The sequence below is a fragment of the Dendrobates tinctorius genome, unplaced genomic scaffold (assembly GCF_039654945.1).
Source record: "Dendrobates tinctorius isolate UK_male_01 unplaced genomic scaffold, ASM3965494v1 ptg000007l, whole genome shotgun sequence".
Taxonomy (NCBI): Eukaryota; Metazoa; Chordata; class Amphibia; order Anura; family Dendrobatidae; genus Dendrobates; species Dendrobates tinctorius.
Window position 1 is genome coordinate 35,318,923 of NW_027361675.1, and position 13,018 is coordinate 35,331,940.

A 13,018-nucleotide genomic window follows, 5' to 3' on the forward strand; every position below is an offset into this window, starting at 1 on the left:
TTTTTCAAATCAGAAGTGCTCATACATTCCTACCTTTTGTATGCACAGTTTACTACCGGCTAACCTTGCCCAGTCCTTTATATATGACCACTTAGATATATTTCTCCTAGTGAAGACAATTAAAGTTCCCACACAGTATGATACCCTTTTCATGGACCTACTCAGAGTATGATGACCCCACTTCACCCATAGACAATATAATGCCAATATAGTACATCACCCAAACTTTAAGATACCTACAATGCTCCCACAGATTGTAAGAAGCAGCCACAGTATATTCCCCAACTCAAAGTATGATGTCCCCACAATGCCCACACACACAGTATGCGGCCCCTACAGAGTGCCCCAACACAGTATGCTGTACCCACAGCATGGTGCACCCAGAGTACTTTGCCCCCATACTGTACGATACTCCAACATTGCCTCCCACACACAGCATAACAAACCCACAGTGAGTGCCCCACACATAATTATGCCCCAGCAGCGCCCCCATGCACACAGTGTCACCAGAGTACATTTTCACACAAAGTATGATAACCCCATGTAGAATGATGCCCTGAGTGCCGCATAAATACACAGTGTATAGTCTCCACAGCCCTCACATAAAATACACACAAAATAATGTCCCTACAGCCATCCACACACAGTATAACAACCTCAAAGTCTCAACTACACAGTATGATGTTACATGCAGTAAAATGCCTCTTCTTTATACCCAATCCCACAGTATGATTCCCCACTACACAGTATGACATCATCACACACAGTATGATGCCCCCACAGTCTCTCTACATACAGAAAATTGTTCCCACAGTCCCTAATACACAATATGATTCCCACCACGGTCCTCACCCACATACTATGATGCCCCCACAATAACCACTTACACAGCTTGATTGCCCCACAATAATCCCCTATATTGTCCTGCATGGACTCTTCCCCCACATACACAGTATGATGCCACCACAGCATTCCAGACACACAGTAAGAAAATCTCATAGTAGACCTCACTTAAGCATTCCACCTGAGAACCTCATGTGACCTCTACCTTGTCAAAATGTGGAGCAGCGATCGGATGGTTTTGTGTTCCACAAATATATTCAACTGTATCTGAGTTTTGCCCTCAACCTCACGGGACAAAGGGTCAGCTTGCTATTTACAGGTCTATCCTGATGGATCTGGGATAGTTGGGAGGTGTGGGCAATTTGCATACTAATAAACAGAAAATGTGCACAAAAATAATTAGGTTTTTATAAGTTTCATTACTTCCTACAAGTTGATATAATGCCTTATGTCCATATACCATATTGTCCTGTATGATCGAGGGTATGTAACAAAAAGAACAAAAAAAAGATAAAATAAACACACACTGTGCCATCTATTTTGTGAAGTGCCCCAGTCCCTCCTGCAGCAAACCAACCCCACCACATGATGCTGCCATCCCCTTGTTTCACAGTTGGGATGGTGTTCTTAGGCTTCCAAGCTTGTCCCTTTTTTCTCCAAAAGTAAAGATGGTCATTATGCCCAAAAAGTTCAATTTTAGTTTCATCAGTTGACAGGACATATCTCCAAAAATTAAGGTCTTTGTTACTGTGATTCTTTTGGAGTAATGGCTTTTTCCTGGCAAGTGGCCATTAAGTCCATGTTGATACATTACTTGTTTCACTGTGGATATTAACACAATCTTAACAGCTTACATCATCACCTTCACAAGGTCTTCCGCTTTTGTCCTTTGCTTGATATGCACGTCAGACCAAAGAACGTTCATCTCTGGGACACAGAACCTCTCTTCTTCCTGAGCGATATGATGGCTGGACATTCCCATTTTGTTTGTATTTGCGTATAATTGTTTGTACAGATGAACGAGGCACCTTCAGGTATCTTGAAATTGTACCCAAGGATGAGCCAAACTTCTACAAGTTCACAATTCTATTTCGGATATCTTGGCTGATTTCTTCAGACTTTCACATGATGCTAAGCAAAGAAGCGGTGTGTTTCAGGTGTTCATTAAAATATATCCACAGGTGCGTCTCTAATTCACTCAGATGTTGCCAAAAAAGCTTCCAAATGCATGACATCATCCTATGGGCAGTCCAGAATTGTTTAAAGGAATTGTAATCTTAGTGTATGTAAACTTTTGAATTTGAAGTAATAAAAATTCCTTAAATATTCTCTCTCATTATTCTGGCATTTGGCAAATATTAATTATAGTAATTTGAACTGACCTAAAACTAGAAAAACACACACATATATATATATATATATATATATATATATATACAGTGCCTACAAGTAGTATTCAACCCCCTGCAGATTTAGCAGGTTTACACATTCGGAATTAACTTGGCATTGTGACATTTGGACTGTAGATCAGCCTGGAAATGTGAAATGCACTGCAGCAAAAAAGAATGTTATTTCTTTGTTTAATTTTTTTTTAAATTGTGAAAAGTTTATTCAGAGGGTCATTTATTATTCAACCCCTCAAACCACCAGAATTCTGTTTGGTTCCCCTAATGTATTAAGAAGTATTTCAGGCACAAAGAACAATGAGCTTCACATGTTTGGATTAATTATCTCTTTTTCCAGCCTTTTCTGACTATTTAAGACCCTCCCCAAACTTGTGAACAGCACTCATACATGGTCAACATGGGAAAGACAAAGGAGCATTCCAAGGCCATCAGAGACAAGATCGTGGAGGGTCACAAGGCTGGCAAGGGGTACAAAACCCTTTCCAAGGAGTTGGGCCTACCTGTCTCCACTGTTGGGAGCATCATCCGGAAGTGGAAGGCTTATGGAACTACTGTTAGCCTTCCACGGCCTGGACAGCCTTTGAAAGTTTCCTCCCTTGCCGAGGCCAGGCTTGTCCGAAGAGTAAAGGCTAACCCAAGGACAACAAGGAAGGAGCTCCGGGAAGATCTCATGGCAGTGGGGACATTGGTTTCAGTCAATACCATAAGTAACGTACTCCACCGCAATGGTCTCCGTTCCAGACGAGCCCGTAAGGTACCTTTACTTTCAAAGCGTCATGTCAAGGCTCGTCTACAGTTTGCTCATGATCACTTGGAGGACTCTGAGACAGACTGGTTCAAGGTTCTCTGGTCTGATGAGACCAAGATCGAGATCTTTGGTGCCAACCACACACGTGACGTTTGGAGACTGGATGGCACTGCATACGACCCAAAGAATACCATCCCTACAGTCAAGCATGGTGGTGGCAGTATCATGCTGTGGGGCTGTTTCTCAGCCAAGGGGCCTGGCCATCTGGTCCACATCCATGGGAAGATGGATAGCACGGCCTACCTGGAGATTTTGGCCAAGAACCTCCGCTCCTCCTTCAAGGATCTTAAGATGGGTCGTCATTTCATCTTTCAACAAGACAACGACCCAAAGCACACAGCCAAGAAAACCAAGGCCTGGTTCAAGAGGCAAAAAATCAAGGTGTTGGAGTGGCCTAGTCAGTCTCCTGACCTTAACCCAATTGAAAACTTGTGGAAGGAGCTCAAGATTAAAGTCCACATGAGACACCCAAAGAACCTAGATAACTTGGAGAAGATCTGCATGGAGGAGTGGGCCAAGATAACTCCAGAGACCTGTGCCGGCCTGATCTGGTCTTATAAAAGACGATTATTAGCTGTAATTGCAAACAAGGGTTATTCCACAAAATATTAAACCTAGGGGTTGAATAATAATTGACCCACACTTGTATGTTTAAAATTTATTAAAATTTAACTGAGCAACATAACTTTTTGGTTTGTAAGATTTATGCATCTGTTAATAAATCCTGCTCTTGTGTGAAGTTTGAAGGCTCTAACTTATTTGCATCTTATCAAACCTGCTAAATCTGCAGGGGATTGAATACTACTTGTAGGCACTGTATATATATATATATATATATATATATATATACACAGCTCTGGCAAAAATTAAGAGACCACCACATCAAAACCCTGTCATGGGCAGCCCATTCTCCAGACCTGCACCCCATTGAAAACCTCTGGAATGTAATCAAGAGGATGTTGGATAGTCACATGCCAACAAACAAAGAACTGCTTAAAAGTTTGCACCAGCAGCTGTGTAAAAAACTGGTGGCAAGCATGTTAAGATGCACGAAAGCTGTTTTTAAAAATCATGGTTATTCCACAAAATATTGATTTCTGAAATCTTCCGTAGTCAAAACATCAGTATTGTTGTTTCTAAATTATTATGAACTTGTTTTCTTTGCATTATTTGATATTTGAAAGCACTGTTTGCTTTAATTTTGATCATTTCTCCTTTTCAGAAAAAAAACTATTGCTTGGAAATTCGGAGACATGTTGTCAGAAGTTTATAGACTAAAAGAACAATTTACATTTTACTCAAAAATATACCTATGAGGCTTTCATGCATCTTGGCATGCTTTCCACCAGTCTTTCACACTGCTTTTGGATGACCTTAAGCCACTCCTGGCACAAAAATTTAAGCAGTTCTTCTTTGTTTCATGGCTTGTGACTATCCATCTTCCTCTTCGTTACATTCCAGAGGTTTTCAATGGGGTTCAGGTCTGGAGATTGGGATGCCAATGACAGGGTTTTGATGTGGTGGTCCTTCATCCACACATTGATTGACCTAGCTGTGTGGCAAGGCGCATTGTCCTGCTGGAAAAGCCAGTCCTCAGAGTTGGAGATCATTGCCTGAGCAGAAGGAATCAACTGTTTTTCCATGATATCCTTATATGGGGCTTGATTCATATGTCCTTCGCAAAGATTAACCTGCCCAATTTCAGCCTTGATAAAGAAAGAATCCTCAGATCATCACCGATCCTCCACCAATTTCACAGTGGGTGCAAGACACTGTGGCTGGTACACCTTTACAGGTCTCAGTCTAACCATTATATGATTAGGTGTTAGGCAAAGCTGAAAATTAAACTCATCAGAGAAGTTTACCTTACTCCAGTCCTCTATGGTCCAATCATGGTCTTTGGCAAACTTCAGCCTGGCTCTCCTTTGCTTCTCATTGATGAAAGGCTTTTTTCTACCTTTAGATGACTTGAGCCCTGCCTCTAGGAGCCTGTTACGAAGTATTCTTGCTGTGCACTACACCCCAGCTGCCATTTGCCATTCCTTTTGTAGGTCACTTGATGTCATCTCCAGGTTGCTGAGTGACATTCGAATAAGATGATGGTCATCCCGGTCAGTGGAGAGTCGTTTTCGCCCTCTGCTGGTCTGTAGCTTCGTTGTCTCCAATGTCTGCTGCTTGACCTTGTTGTAATGAACTGCCGTCTTAGAAATTTTAAGGATGGAGGCAACATGACGCTCACTGTATCCCTCTGCTAGTAAAGCCAGAATTAAGCCCTTCTTTTCCTCACTCAATAATTTTCTTTTCAACTCCTTTGGCATGGTTAAAAGTTATTTTTCATTCCTATTACTTTTGGGATATTACGTTAAGAGAACACTTAAACAACACAAAGTAATCTAAAGTCAATCACACTTCTGTCCAGTTATGAAGCAAATACATTTCTCATGCTGTTGTGCAAATGGTACAGACAACAGGTAGAAATCATAGGCAACTAGCAAGACAACCCTTATAAAGAAGTGGTTCTGCAGACCATGTCTCTGTTCTCATCCTTTTTGGCTGTTGTCACTTTTGTATTTTGTCATTGCTCTCACCCTTATTGGTACAGTATCACGAGGCGGTGTCTACAGTACAACCCACTGAAGTTGCTCAGGTAGTGAAGCTCATCTAGAATGGCACATCAATGTGAGTTGTGGCAAGAAGGGTAGCTGTGTCTGTCAGCACAGTGCCCAGAGCATGGAGCAGATACCAGGAGACAGTCCACTACACCAGGAGACGTGGAGAGGGCCGTAGGAGGGCAACAACCAAGCAACAGGCCCACTACCTCGTTCTTTGTGCAAGGAGGAAGAGGAGAAGCAGTGCTAGAGCCCTGTAAAATGACCTCCAGCAGGTCACTAACATCCATGTGTGTGCTCAAACTGTCAGAAACAGACTACAAGAGAATGGTATGAGGGCCCGACATCCACACATGGGTGTTGCGTTTTCAGCCCAAACACCGTGCAGGGTGATTGGCATTTGCCAGAGAACACCAAGATAGGCAGATTCCACATTGGCGCCCTGTGCTCTTCATGGATGAGAGCTAGTTCACACCTTCTTCACAGATGGAGACGCTATGGAGAACGTTCTGCTGCCTGCAACATCCACCAGCATGACCGGTTTGGCATTGGATCAGTAATAGTGTGGGGAGGCATTTCTTAAGAGGGCCGCACAACCCTCCATGTGCTAGAAAGAGGTACTCGGACTGCCATTAAGTACCGTGGTGAGATCCTCAAATCCATTGTGGGACCATATGCAGGTGCAGTGGGCCCTCGGCTCCTTCTGATGCATGACAATAATAGGTTTCATGTGATTTAAGTGTGTCAGCAGTTCCTGCATGATGAAGGCACTTATGATATGGACTGGCCTGCCCCTTCCTCAAACCTGAATACAATCGAGCACAACTGGGGTATCATGTCTCGTTCCACCCTCCAACGCCACATTGCAGCACAGACTGTCCAGCAGTTGACTGATGCTTTAATCCAGGTCTGGGAGGAGATCCCTCAGGACAGCATCCTACGCTTCATAGGAGCATGCCCAGGCATTGCAGGGAGATCATATAGGTACGTGGAAGCCACACAATATGGAGCATCATTTCCTTGTCTTGAAGCATTTCCACTGAAGTTGGATCAGCCAGTAATTTGATTTTCTACTTTGATTTTCAGTATCATTCCAAATCCAGACCTCCATGGGACATTAATTTTGATTTAATATTGACAACTTTTTAAAACAGGGATCTGTAGGTTTGGATTTATTTTTCCTTTAATAATAAAGATGTCATGATCTCAGTGCTGGTTTGACTCGCACATGTGGGGTTAATGTCTGGAACCAGTGCTGATGACTGGCATTTCTGGGGTTAAAGGTTGTGATCCCAGTGCAGGCTTACCTGCACACCTGGGGCTTATGATTGTGGCCTCTCCCTGGTTCTGGGAAAGGCTTCTTATAGCCTCAGGAAGCTCCTATCCAGGTCAGTTATAGTGTCACAGTCCTGTTAAGGTCGGCGTGCAGCCACCGCTGAGCAAGGACTCACCCACACTGCAGAGGGGCCCGGGGTCAGACACGGCCGGATAGTTCAGGCAAACAGGACCTGGAAAAGCTAAAGTCAGTGAGCAGTGAAGAACCTACGGTCATGTGACCATGAGGGGGCGGGGCTTAGCGGCCTGCTGTCAGAGATATGTAAATCAACAGCCGCGGAGACACCATCACATGTTTCTCCACGCAAGCAATGACTAGCCAGGTCTTTCACCGGGAAGGAACAACCACGGGAAGGGCAGTCTCCAATGAAGGAAACCACCTATGCCAAAACATGGTATCCATCCACAGACAGCTGTTTTGGGGTATTGCCTCTCATCAGTGTGGAGTAGGAAACTGGCTAGTAGGAGCAATGCCTAGTAAAGACTGTGAAAAATGAGGATGAATGACCTCATGGAGATCAACATCCAACACTGCGGAGACACCATCACATGTTTCTCAACTGCGTTGAGAAACATGTGATGGTGTCTCCGCAGTGTTGGATGTTGATCTCCATGAGGTCATTCATCCTCATTTTTTTCTGTCAGAGATAGGCAGAACACTAATACAGGAATTCTCAAAGTCAGACAAACCGGGTCATACACAGAGATAACAGTAAAGTACCAGGGATGAGACAGAACGGAGAGTCGGGGCCAGGCAGTGGTCAAAGCCAAACAGACATAGAAGGTACCAAGCAGAATCCAACAAGCAGTATCCAGAGAACAGACCGAGTCATACACAGAGTATCGGATAAACAAGAACACAGCACAAACACACTCAGGGGTCACCACACTATGCCAAGGGCGAAAGCAAACTGACGGGGATAGGAGCTTCCTGAGGCTGTAAGAAGCCTTTCCCAGAACCAGGGAGAGGCCACAATTATAAGCCCCAGGTGTGCAGGTAAGCCTGCACTGGGATCACAACCTTTAAAACCAGAAATGCCAGTCATCAACACCACATGTGCGAGTCAAACCCGCACTGAGATCATGACAAAAGACCTTCATTGAAAAACTGCCTTTTGTGTTTACTTGTGGTATATTTGTCTAATATTTAAATTTGTTTGGTGATCTGAAACATTTAAGTGTGACAAATATAGGAAATCAGGAAGGGGAAACATTTTTTTTTACACAACTGAATTCATCTTAGTTATGATCTCATCCATGAGCTCTAGGAGCAGTCACAATGTTGCCATCTCTGCTGAGTTCATTGCAGTTCGGTAAGCAAATAATACCATTGAAATGTTACCCCACTGACCAACCTATAGAAATTATTTTTTTTATCTACAGCTATATATACAGGAGGGGAAGAGGCATACAATTTTTTTTTAATTACAATTTCCTATCCTTCACACGTACTGAATACCAAACAATAAGCTGCTTTCAGGAAGGGACTTAAAAATTCAGAGAACATATACATAAAAGGAAGAAAAGTGTACAGATGTAGACTGTGGCTTGAGAGCTATTTATACTGTATCAGAAGACTAAACCAAGTTCTGGCTGAACCGTAAACTAAACCCACGCCCCAAATGAGGTGCCAAGCCACAAAAAGCATTTGCGTCAACCAGGAATACAAGGAAAAGAAAGACTTCTAATTATAGGCACTGGGAGAGGAAGCCTAGAGTGATTAGGAGTTTGGGCGCTGTGGTATGTTTATCTGGGAGCTTCCTCTTTCTTTCTCTCCTACTTGCTCTTCTAGAATGGATTTGATAGATGATGCTTGGCTTAGACGATAGGAACCAATCTGCTGGTGGTACAGAAAATTCTTTAATAGCAAATTTTATTGAGGTTGATTAAGAAGGCAGAAAGTCCTTTGAAACAGGCATCAGATGGTTAGCCTGAAAGACCAAAATTAAAGACTGTATCTTACTCCCCAAGTAGCCACTAAAAATGTTGAAAACCAGTGAAGTTCAGAAGATCCTATTTATAACACCTAGCGTGCCACATGTCTTCTTGTACCAGAAACCGTTATATTATACCAAAGATATGTTTAAGCCAGCAAGACATAAAACATAGCCTATAATTTGGGTTTCCTTTAACACCTTCATCAAAAGAAAGAAAGATGCCATAAAGCAAAGATCTGGCACTAGAAAAAAATAGCAATTGTTTGTTTTCTTTTAATTCCATTTGTCTTTAACCCCTTAACAACCAGGGGTATTTTTGGTTTTTCATTTTCATTGTTTGCTCCCCTTCTTCCCGAGCCATAACTTTTTATTTTTTTGGTCAAAAAGGCCAAGTGAGGGCTTGTTTTTTGTAGGACAAGTGGTACTTTTGAATGACACCCATTGGTGTTACCATGTCGTGTAATGGAAAACGGGAAAAAAAATTCCAAGTGCGGTGAAATTGCAAAAATGTGCAATCCCACAGTTGTTTTTTGTTTGGCTTTTTTACTAGGTTCACTAAATGCTAAAACTGACCTGCCATTATGAATTTCCAGGTAATTACAAGTTCATAGACATCAAACATATCTAGTTTTTTTATCTAAGTGGTGAAAAAAATTTCAAACGCTTGCAAAAAAAGAAAAAAAATTTGCCATTTTCCGAGACTCGTAGCGTCCTCATTTTTCGGGATCTGGGGCTGGGTGAGGGTTTACTTTTTGCGTGCCGATCTGATGTTTTTATTGATACCAATTTGGAGCAGATACGTTCTTTTGATTGCCCGTTATTGCATTTTATTGCAATGTTGCAGTGACAAAAAAAACGTAATTCTGGAGTTTCGATTTTTTTTCTCGCTACGCTGTTTACCGACTGGATTAATTATCTTTACATATTGATAGATCGTGCAATTCTGAACGCGACAATGCCGAATATGTGTATATTTGATTTTTTTATTGCTTTATTATGAATGGAGTGAAAGAGGGGTGATTTGAACTTTTATTTTTTAAATATTTTTAAAAACTTTTTTTTTTACTTTTTACTTGCTTTAATAGTCTCCATGGGAGACTTGAAGCTGAAGTTGTCCCATCGCCTTTGCTACATACAGCAGGTTGGCAGCCGACCACCAGGCGGTGCTCATAGCGATCCAGCAATGACAACCACAGGGGTCTTCTTCTGATCCTGGGTTGTCATGCCAACCCATCAGCGACCCATGATTATGTGACACAGGTGGTGCTGGGAGGAGTTAACGACGCGCTTTCTGCGCCTGCATATTAAATGCCGCTGTCAGAGTTTGACAGCGACATTTAACATGTTAATAGCCGCGGGTGGATCGAGATTTCACCCGCGGCTCTTTCGGGCACATGTCAGCTGATCAGATCAGCTGTCATGTCCAGGAAAAGGTGCGGGTTATCGCCAAAGCAAGCACCAAACTGTGTCCATCATTGGACGTTAAGGGGTTAACCTCTTAGTGACGATCCTAGTTTTGACCTTAATGACCAGGTCAAATTATTTTTAAATCTGACCCACGTCACTTTATGTGGTAACAACTACTGTGATTCGGAGATTGTTTTTTCAAAAATTTGACAAAACATTAGAAAATTTCGCAATTTTCAAACTTTCAATTTTTATGCCCTTAAGGCTGGAGTCACACACAACGTATAAAAATAAGGTCCATTTTCTACGGATGAGAATCGCAAAAATGTTCCCTGAACAATGATACGTATGTCATCCGTGTGCAATGCGAGGATGCGATTTTCTCGCATCTAAGCATCCGTGTGACATCCATATGGCATCCTACGGCGAGATCTTGACGGCTTGCAAAATGGACATATAATGGATCCATGGCCTCCAGTAATCGTGTAAACATTTATACAGTCTCTCTCTCTCTCTCTCTATATATATATATATATATATATATATATATATATATATATGTCAGTGAGACACATTCGTTGCAGAACCGGACAGGATGAGACATGGTTTACATACAGTAAATCATTGCATATCCGTTAGATTTATATATGTCCCTCACTAATGTTAGTTGTGTGTATGTAAAAATTTGGAGGGGGACTTCGATAACAGGACTGGCTATGGAGGGGTCAGAGGACAATGTTCAGGCGCTGGCTGCTTCGGGACCAGGGAACAAGGTTCATGCATGGACCGCTCCATGACAAGGTTAAGTCACTGTCCGCTCCTGGACCAGAATCAGGCAATGTCTGAATGCAATGGTTGCTCCAAGCTGTGAAAATTTAGCATAATGTGTGCGCTGCCCCTTTAAGAATGGGGCACGCACGTACTAGGTGAACCGCCAGAATGCGTTGCGCACACACAAACCAGGTAGTTACAGGAGGGACACGCCGGGAAACAATGCCATGGGGCTGGGGTGGTGAGTTAGCCGGTGTCTCTGCATGGAGGGGGAAGGAAACACCATGCAGGGCGATGTCAGCAGTGTTACATATGCATCAGCACTAAATAGTCTCAGTTGGTGAAGAGAATCATATATATTCACCCCTTTTTGCTATGAAGCCCCTAAAAATTCTGCTGCAAGCAATTACCTTCATAAGTGACAGGAGTTCACCTGTGTGCAATCTGTGTCACATGCTCTGTCAGTATAAACACACCTTTTCTGAAAGGCCACAAAGGCTACAACACCATTAAGAAAGAGGCAGGACTAACCAAACAACACCATAAAGGCCAAGGAGATCTCCAAGCAAGTCAGGGACAAAGTTGTTGAAAAGTACAACTCTGATTCTGACTCTGGAGTTGTGGTACATTGTTTTACTGTTCAGAAACACCAGCACAAATACGACCCTTGTGGAAGAGTAAATCAGAAGAAAACAACTCCTCCGTCCTAACCATAAAATTCAGAGGCAGAAGTATGCAAAAGAACTTCTAAATAAGCCTGGTGGAACATTTCACAGGTAGAGGGAAGACTGGATTCAACGTAATTTCAACAAATTCTTGATGCAAACATAACACTACCTGTAAAACAGCGGAAGTTAAAAAGAGGATGACTTTAATAAAGCGATAATGATCCTAAACACACACCAAAATCCACAATAGACTACCTCAAAAGGCAAAATCAAAGGTTTTACAAAGACCCTCACAGTTCCCTGATATGAACATCATTAAAAATCTGTGGCAAGACCTCAAGATTACCTAGGAATCTTACAGAACTGTAAGAATTTTCAAAGGAAGAATGGATGAAAATTCCTCAAACCAAAATTGAAAGACTCTTGTCTGGCTTTAAAAAGCATGTCCAAGCTGTGATACATGCAAAAGTTGGTGCTACTAGTTGCTAACCATGCAAGGTGCACACACTTATGCACAGGCTCATTTTCCTTTTTGTGATTATTAAAATGAATAAGATTTAAAAAATATTAAAAAATGCTTAAAATACAAAAGGAAATGTGTCATCTTTAACTTTAGGCCTTTTAGAGATCATTTCTTCTTCAGCTTTCTTAAGTCAAAAAACTGAAAAGTGGGGCGTGCAATATTATTCGGCCCCTTTACTTTCAGTGCAGCAAACTCACTCAAGAAGTTCATTGTGGATCTCTGAATGATCCAATGTTGTCCTAAATAACTAATGATGATAAATATAATCCAGCTGTGTGTAATCAAGTATCCGTATAAATGCATCTGCTCTGTGACAGTCTCAGGGTTCTGTTTGAAGCACAGAAAGCATCATGAAGACTGAAGGTACTGTCACACTTAGCGATGTACCAGCGATCCCGACCAGAGATATGACGCGGTCAGGATTGCTGGTACATCGCTAAGTGGTCGCTAGTGAGCTGCCACACAGGCAGATCTCACCAGCGACATCGCTGGGGACGGGGGTCGCTACTTACCTGTCACACTAGGCGATCCTGCGTCCTCCCGCCCAGCTCCACGCTCGTCTCTCCACAGGAAGCACCGCAGGAAGCTGACGACGAGAAACAGTCCTGGACGTTCTCGCGCGATCAGCGATAACCAGCGGGGGAGCGGTCGTAGGCAAGTATCAGACACAGCGATGTCGCTAGCAATATCGCTATAACATCACAAGTTATA

General features: G+C 42.5%; 1 protein-coding gene across 7 annotated transcripts in view; it reads right to left on the reverse strand.

Moving 5' to 3' along the window:
• BCAS3 (BCAS3 microtubule associated cell migration factor) overlaps positions 1–13,018 on the reverse strand; it is a 1,710,065-nt gene that overhangs the window by 1,194,459 nt on the left and 502,588 nt on the right. The window lies entirely within an intron of this gene.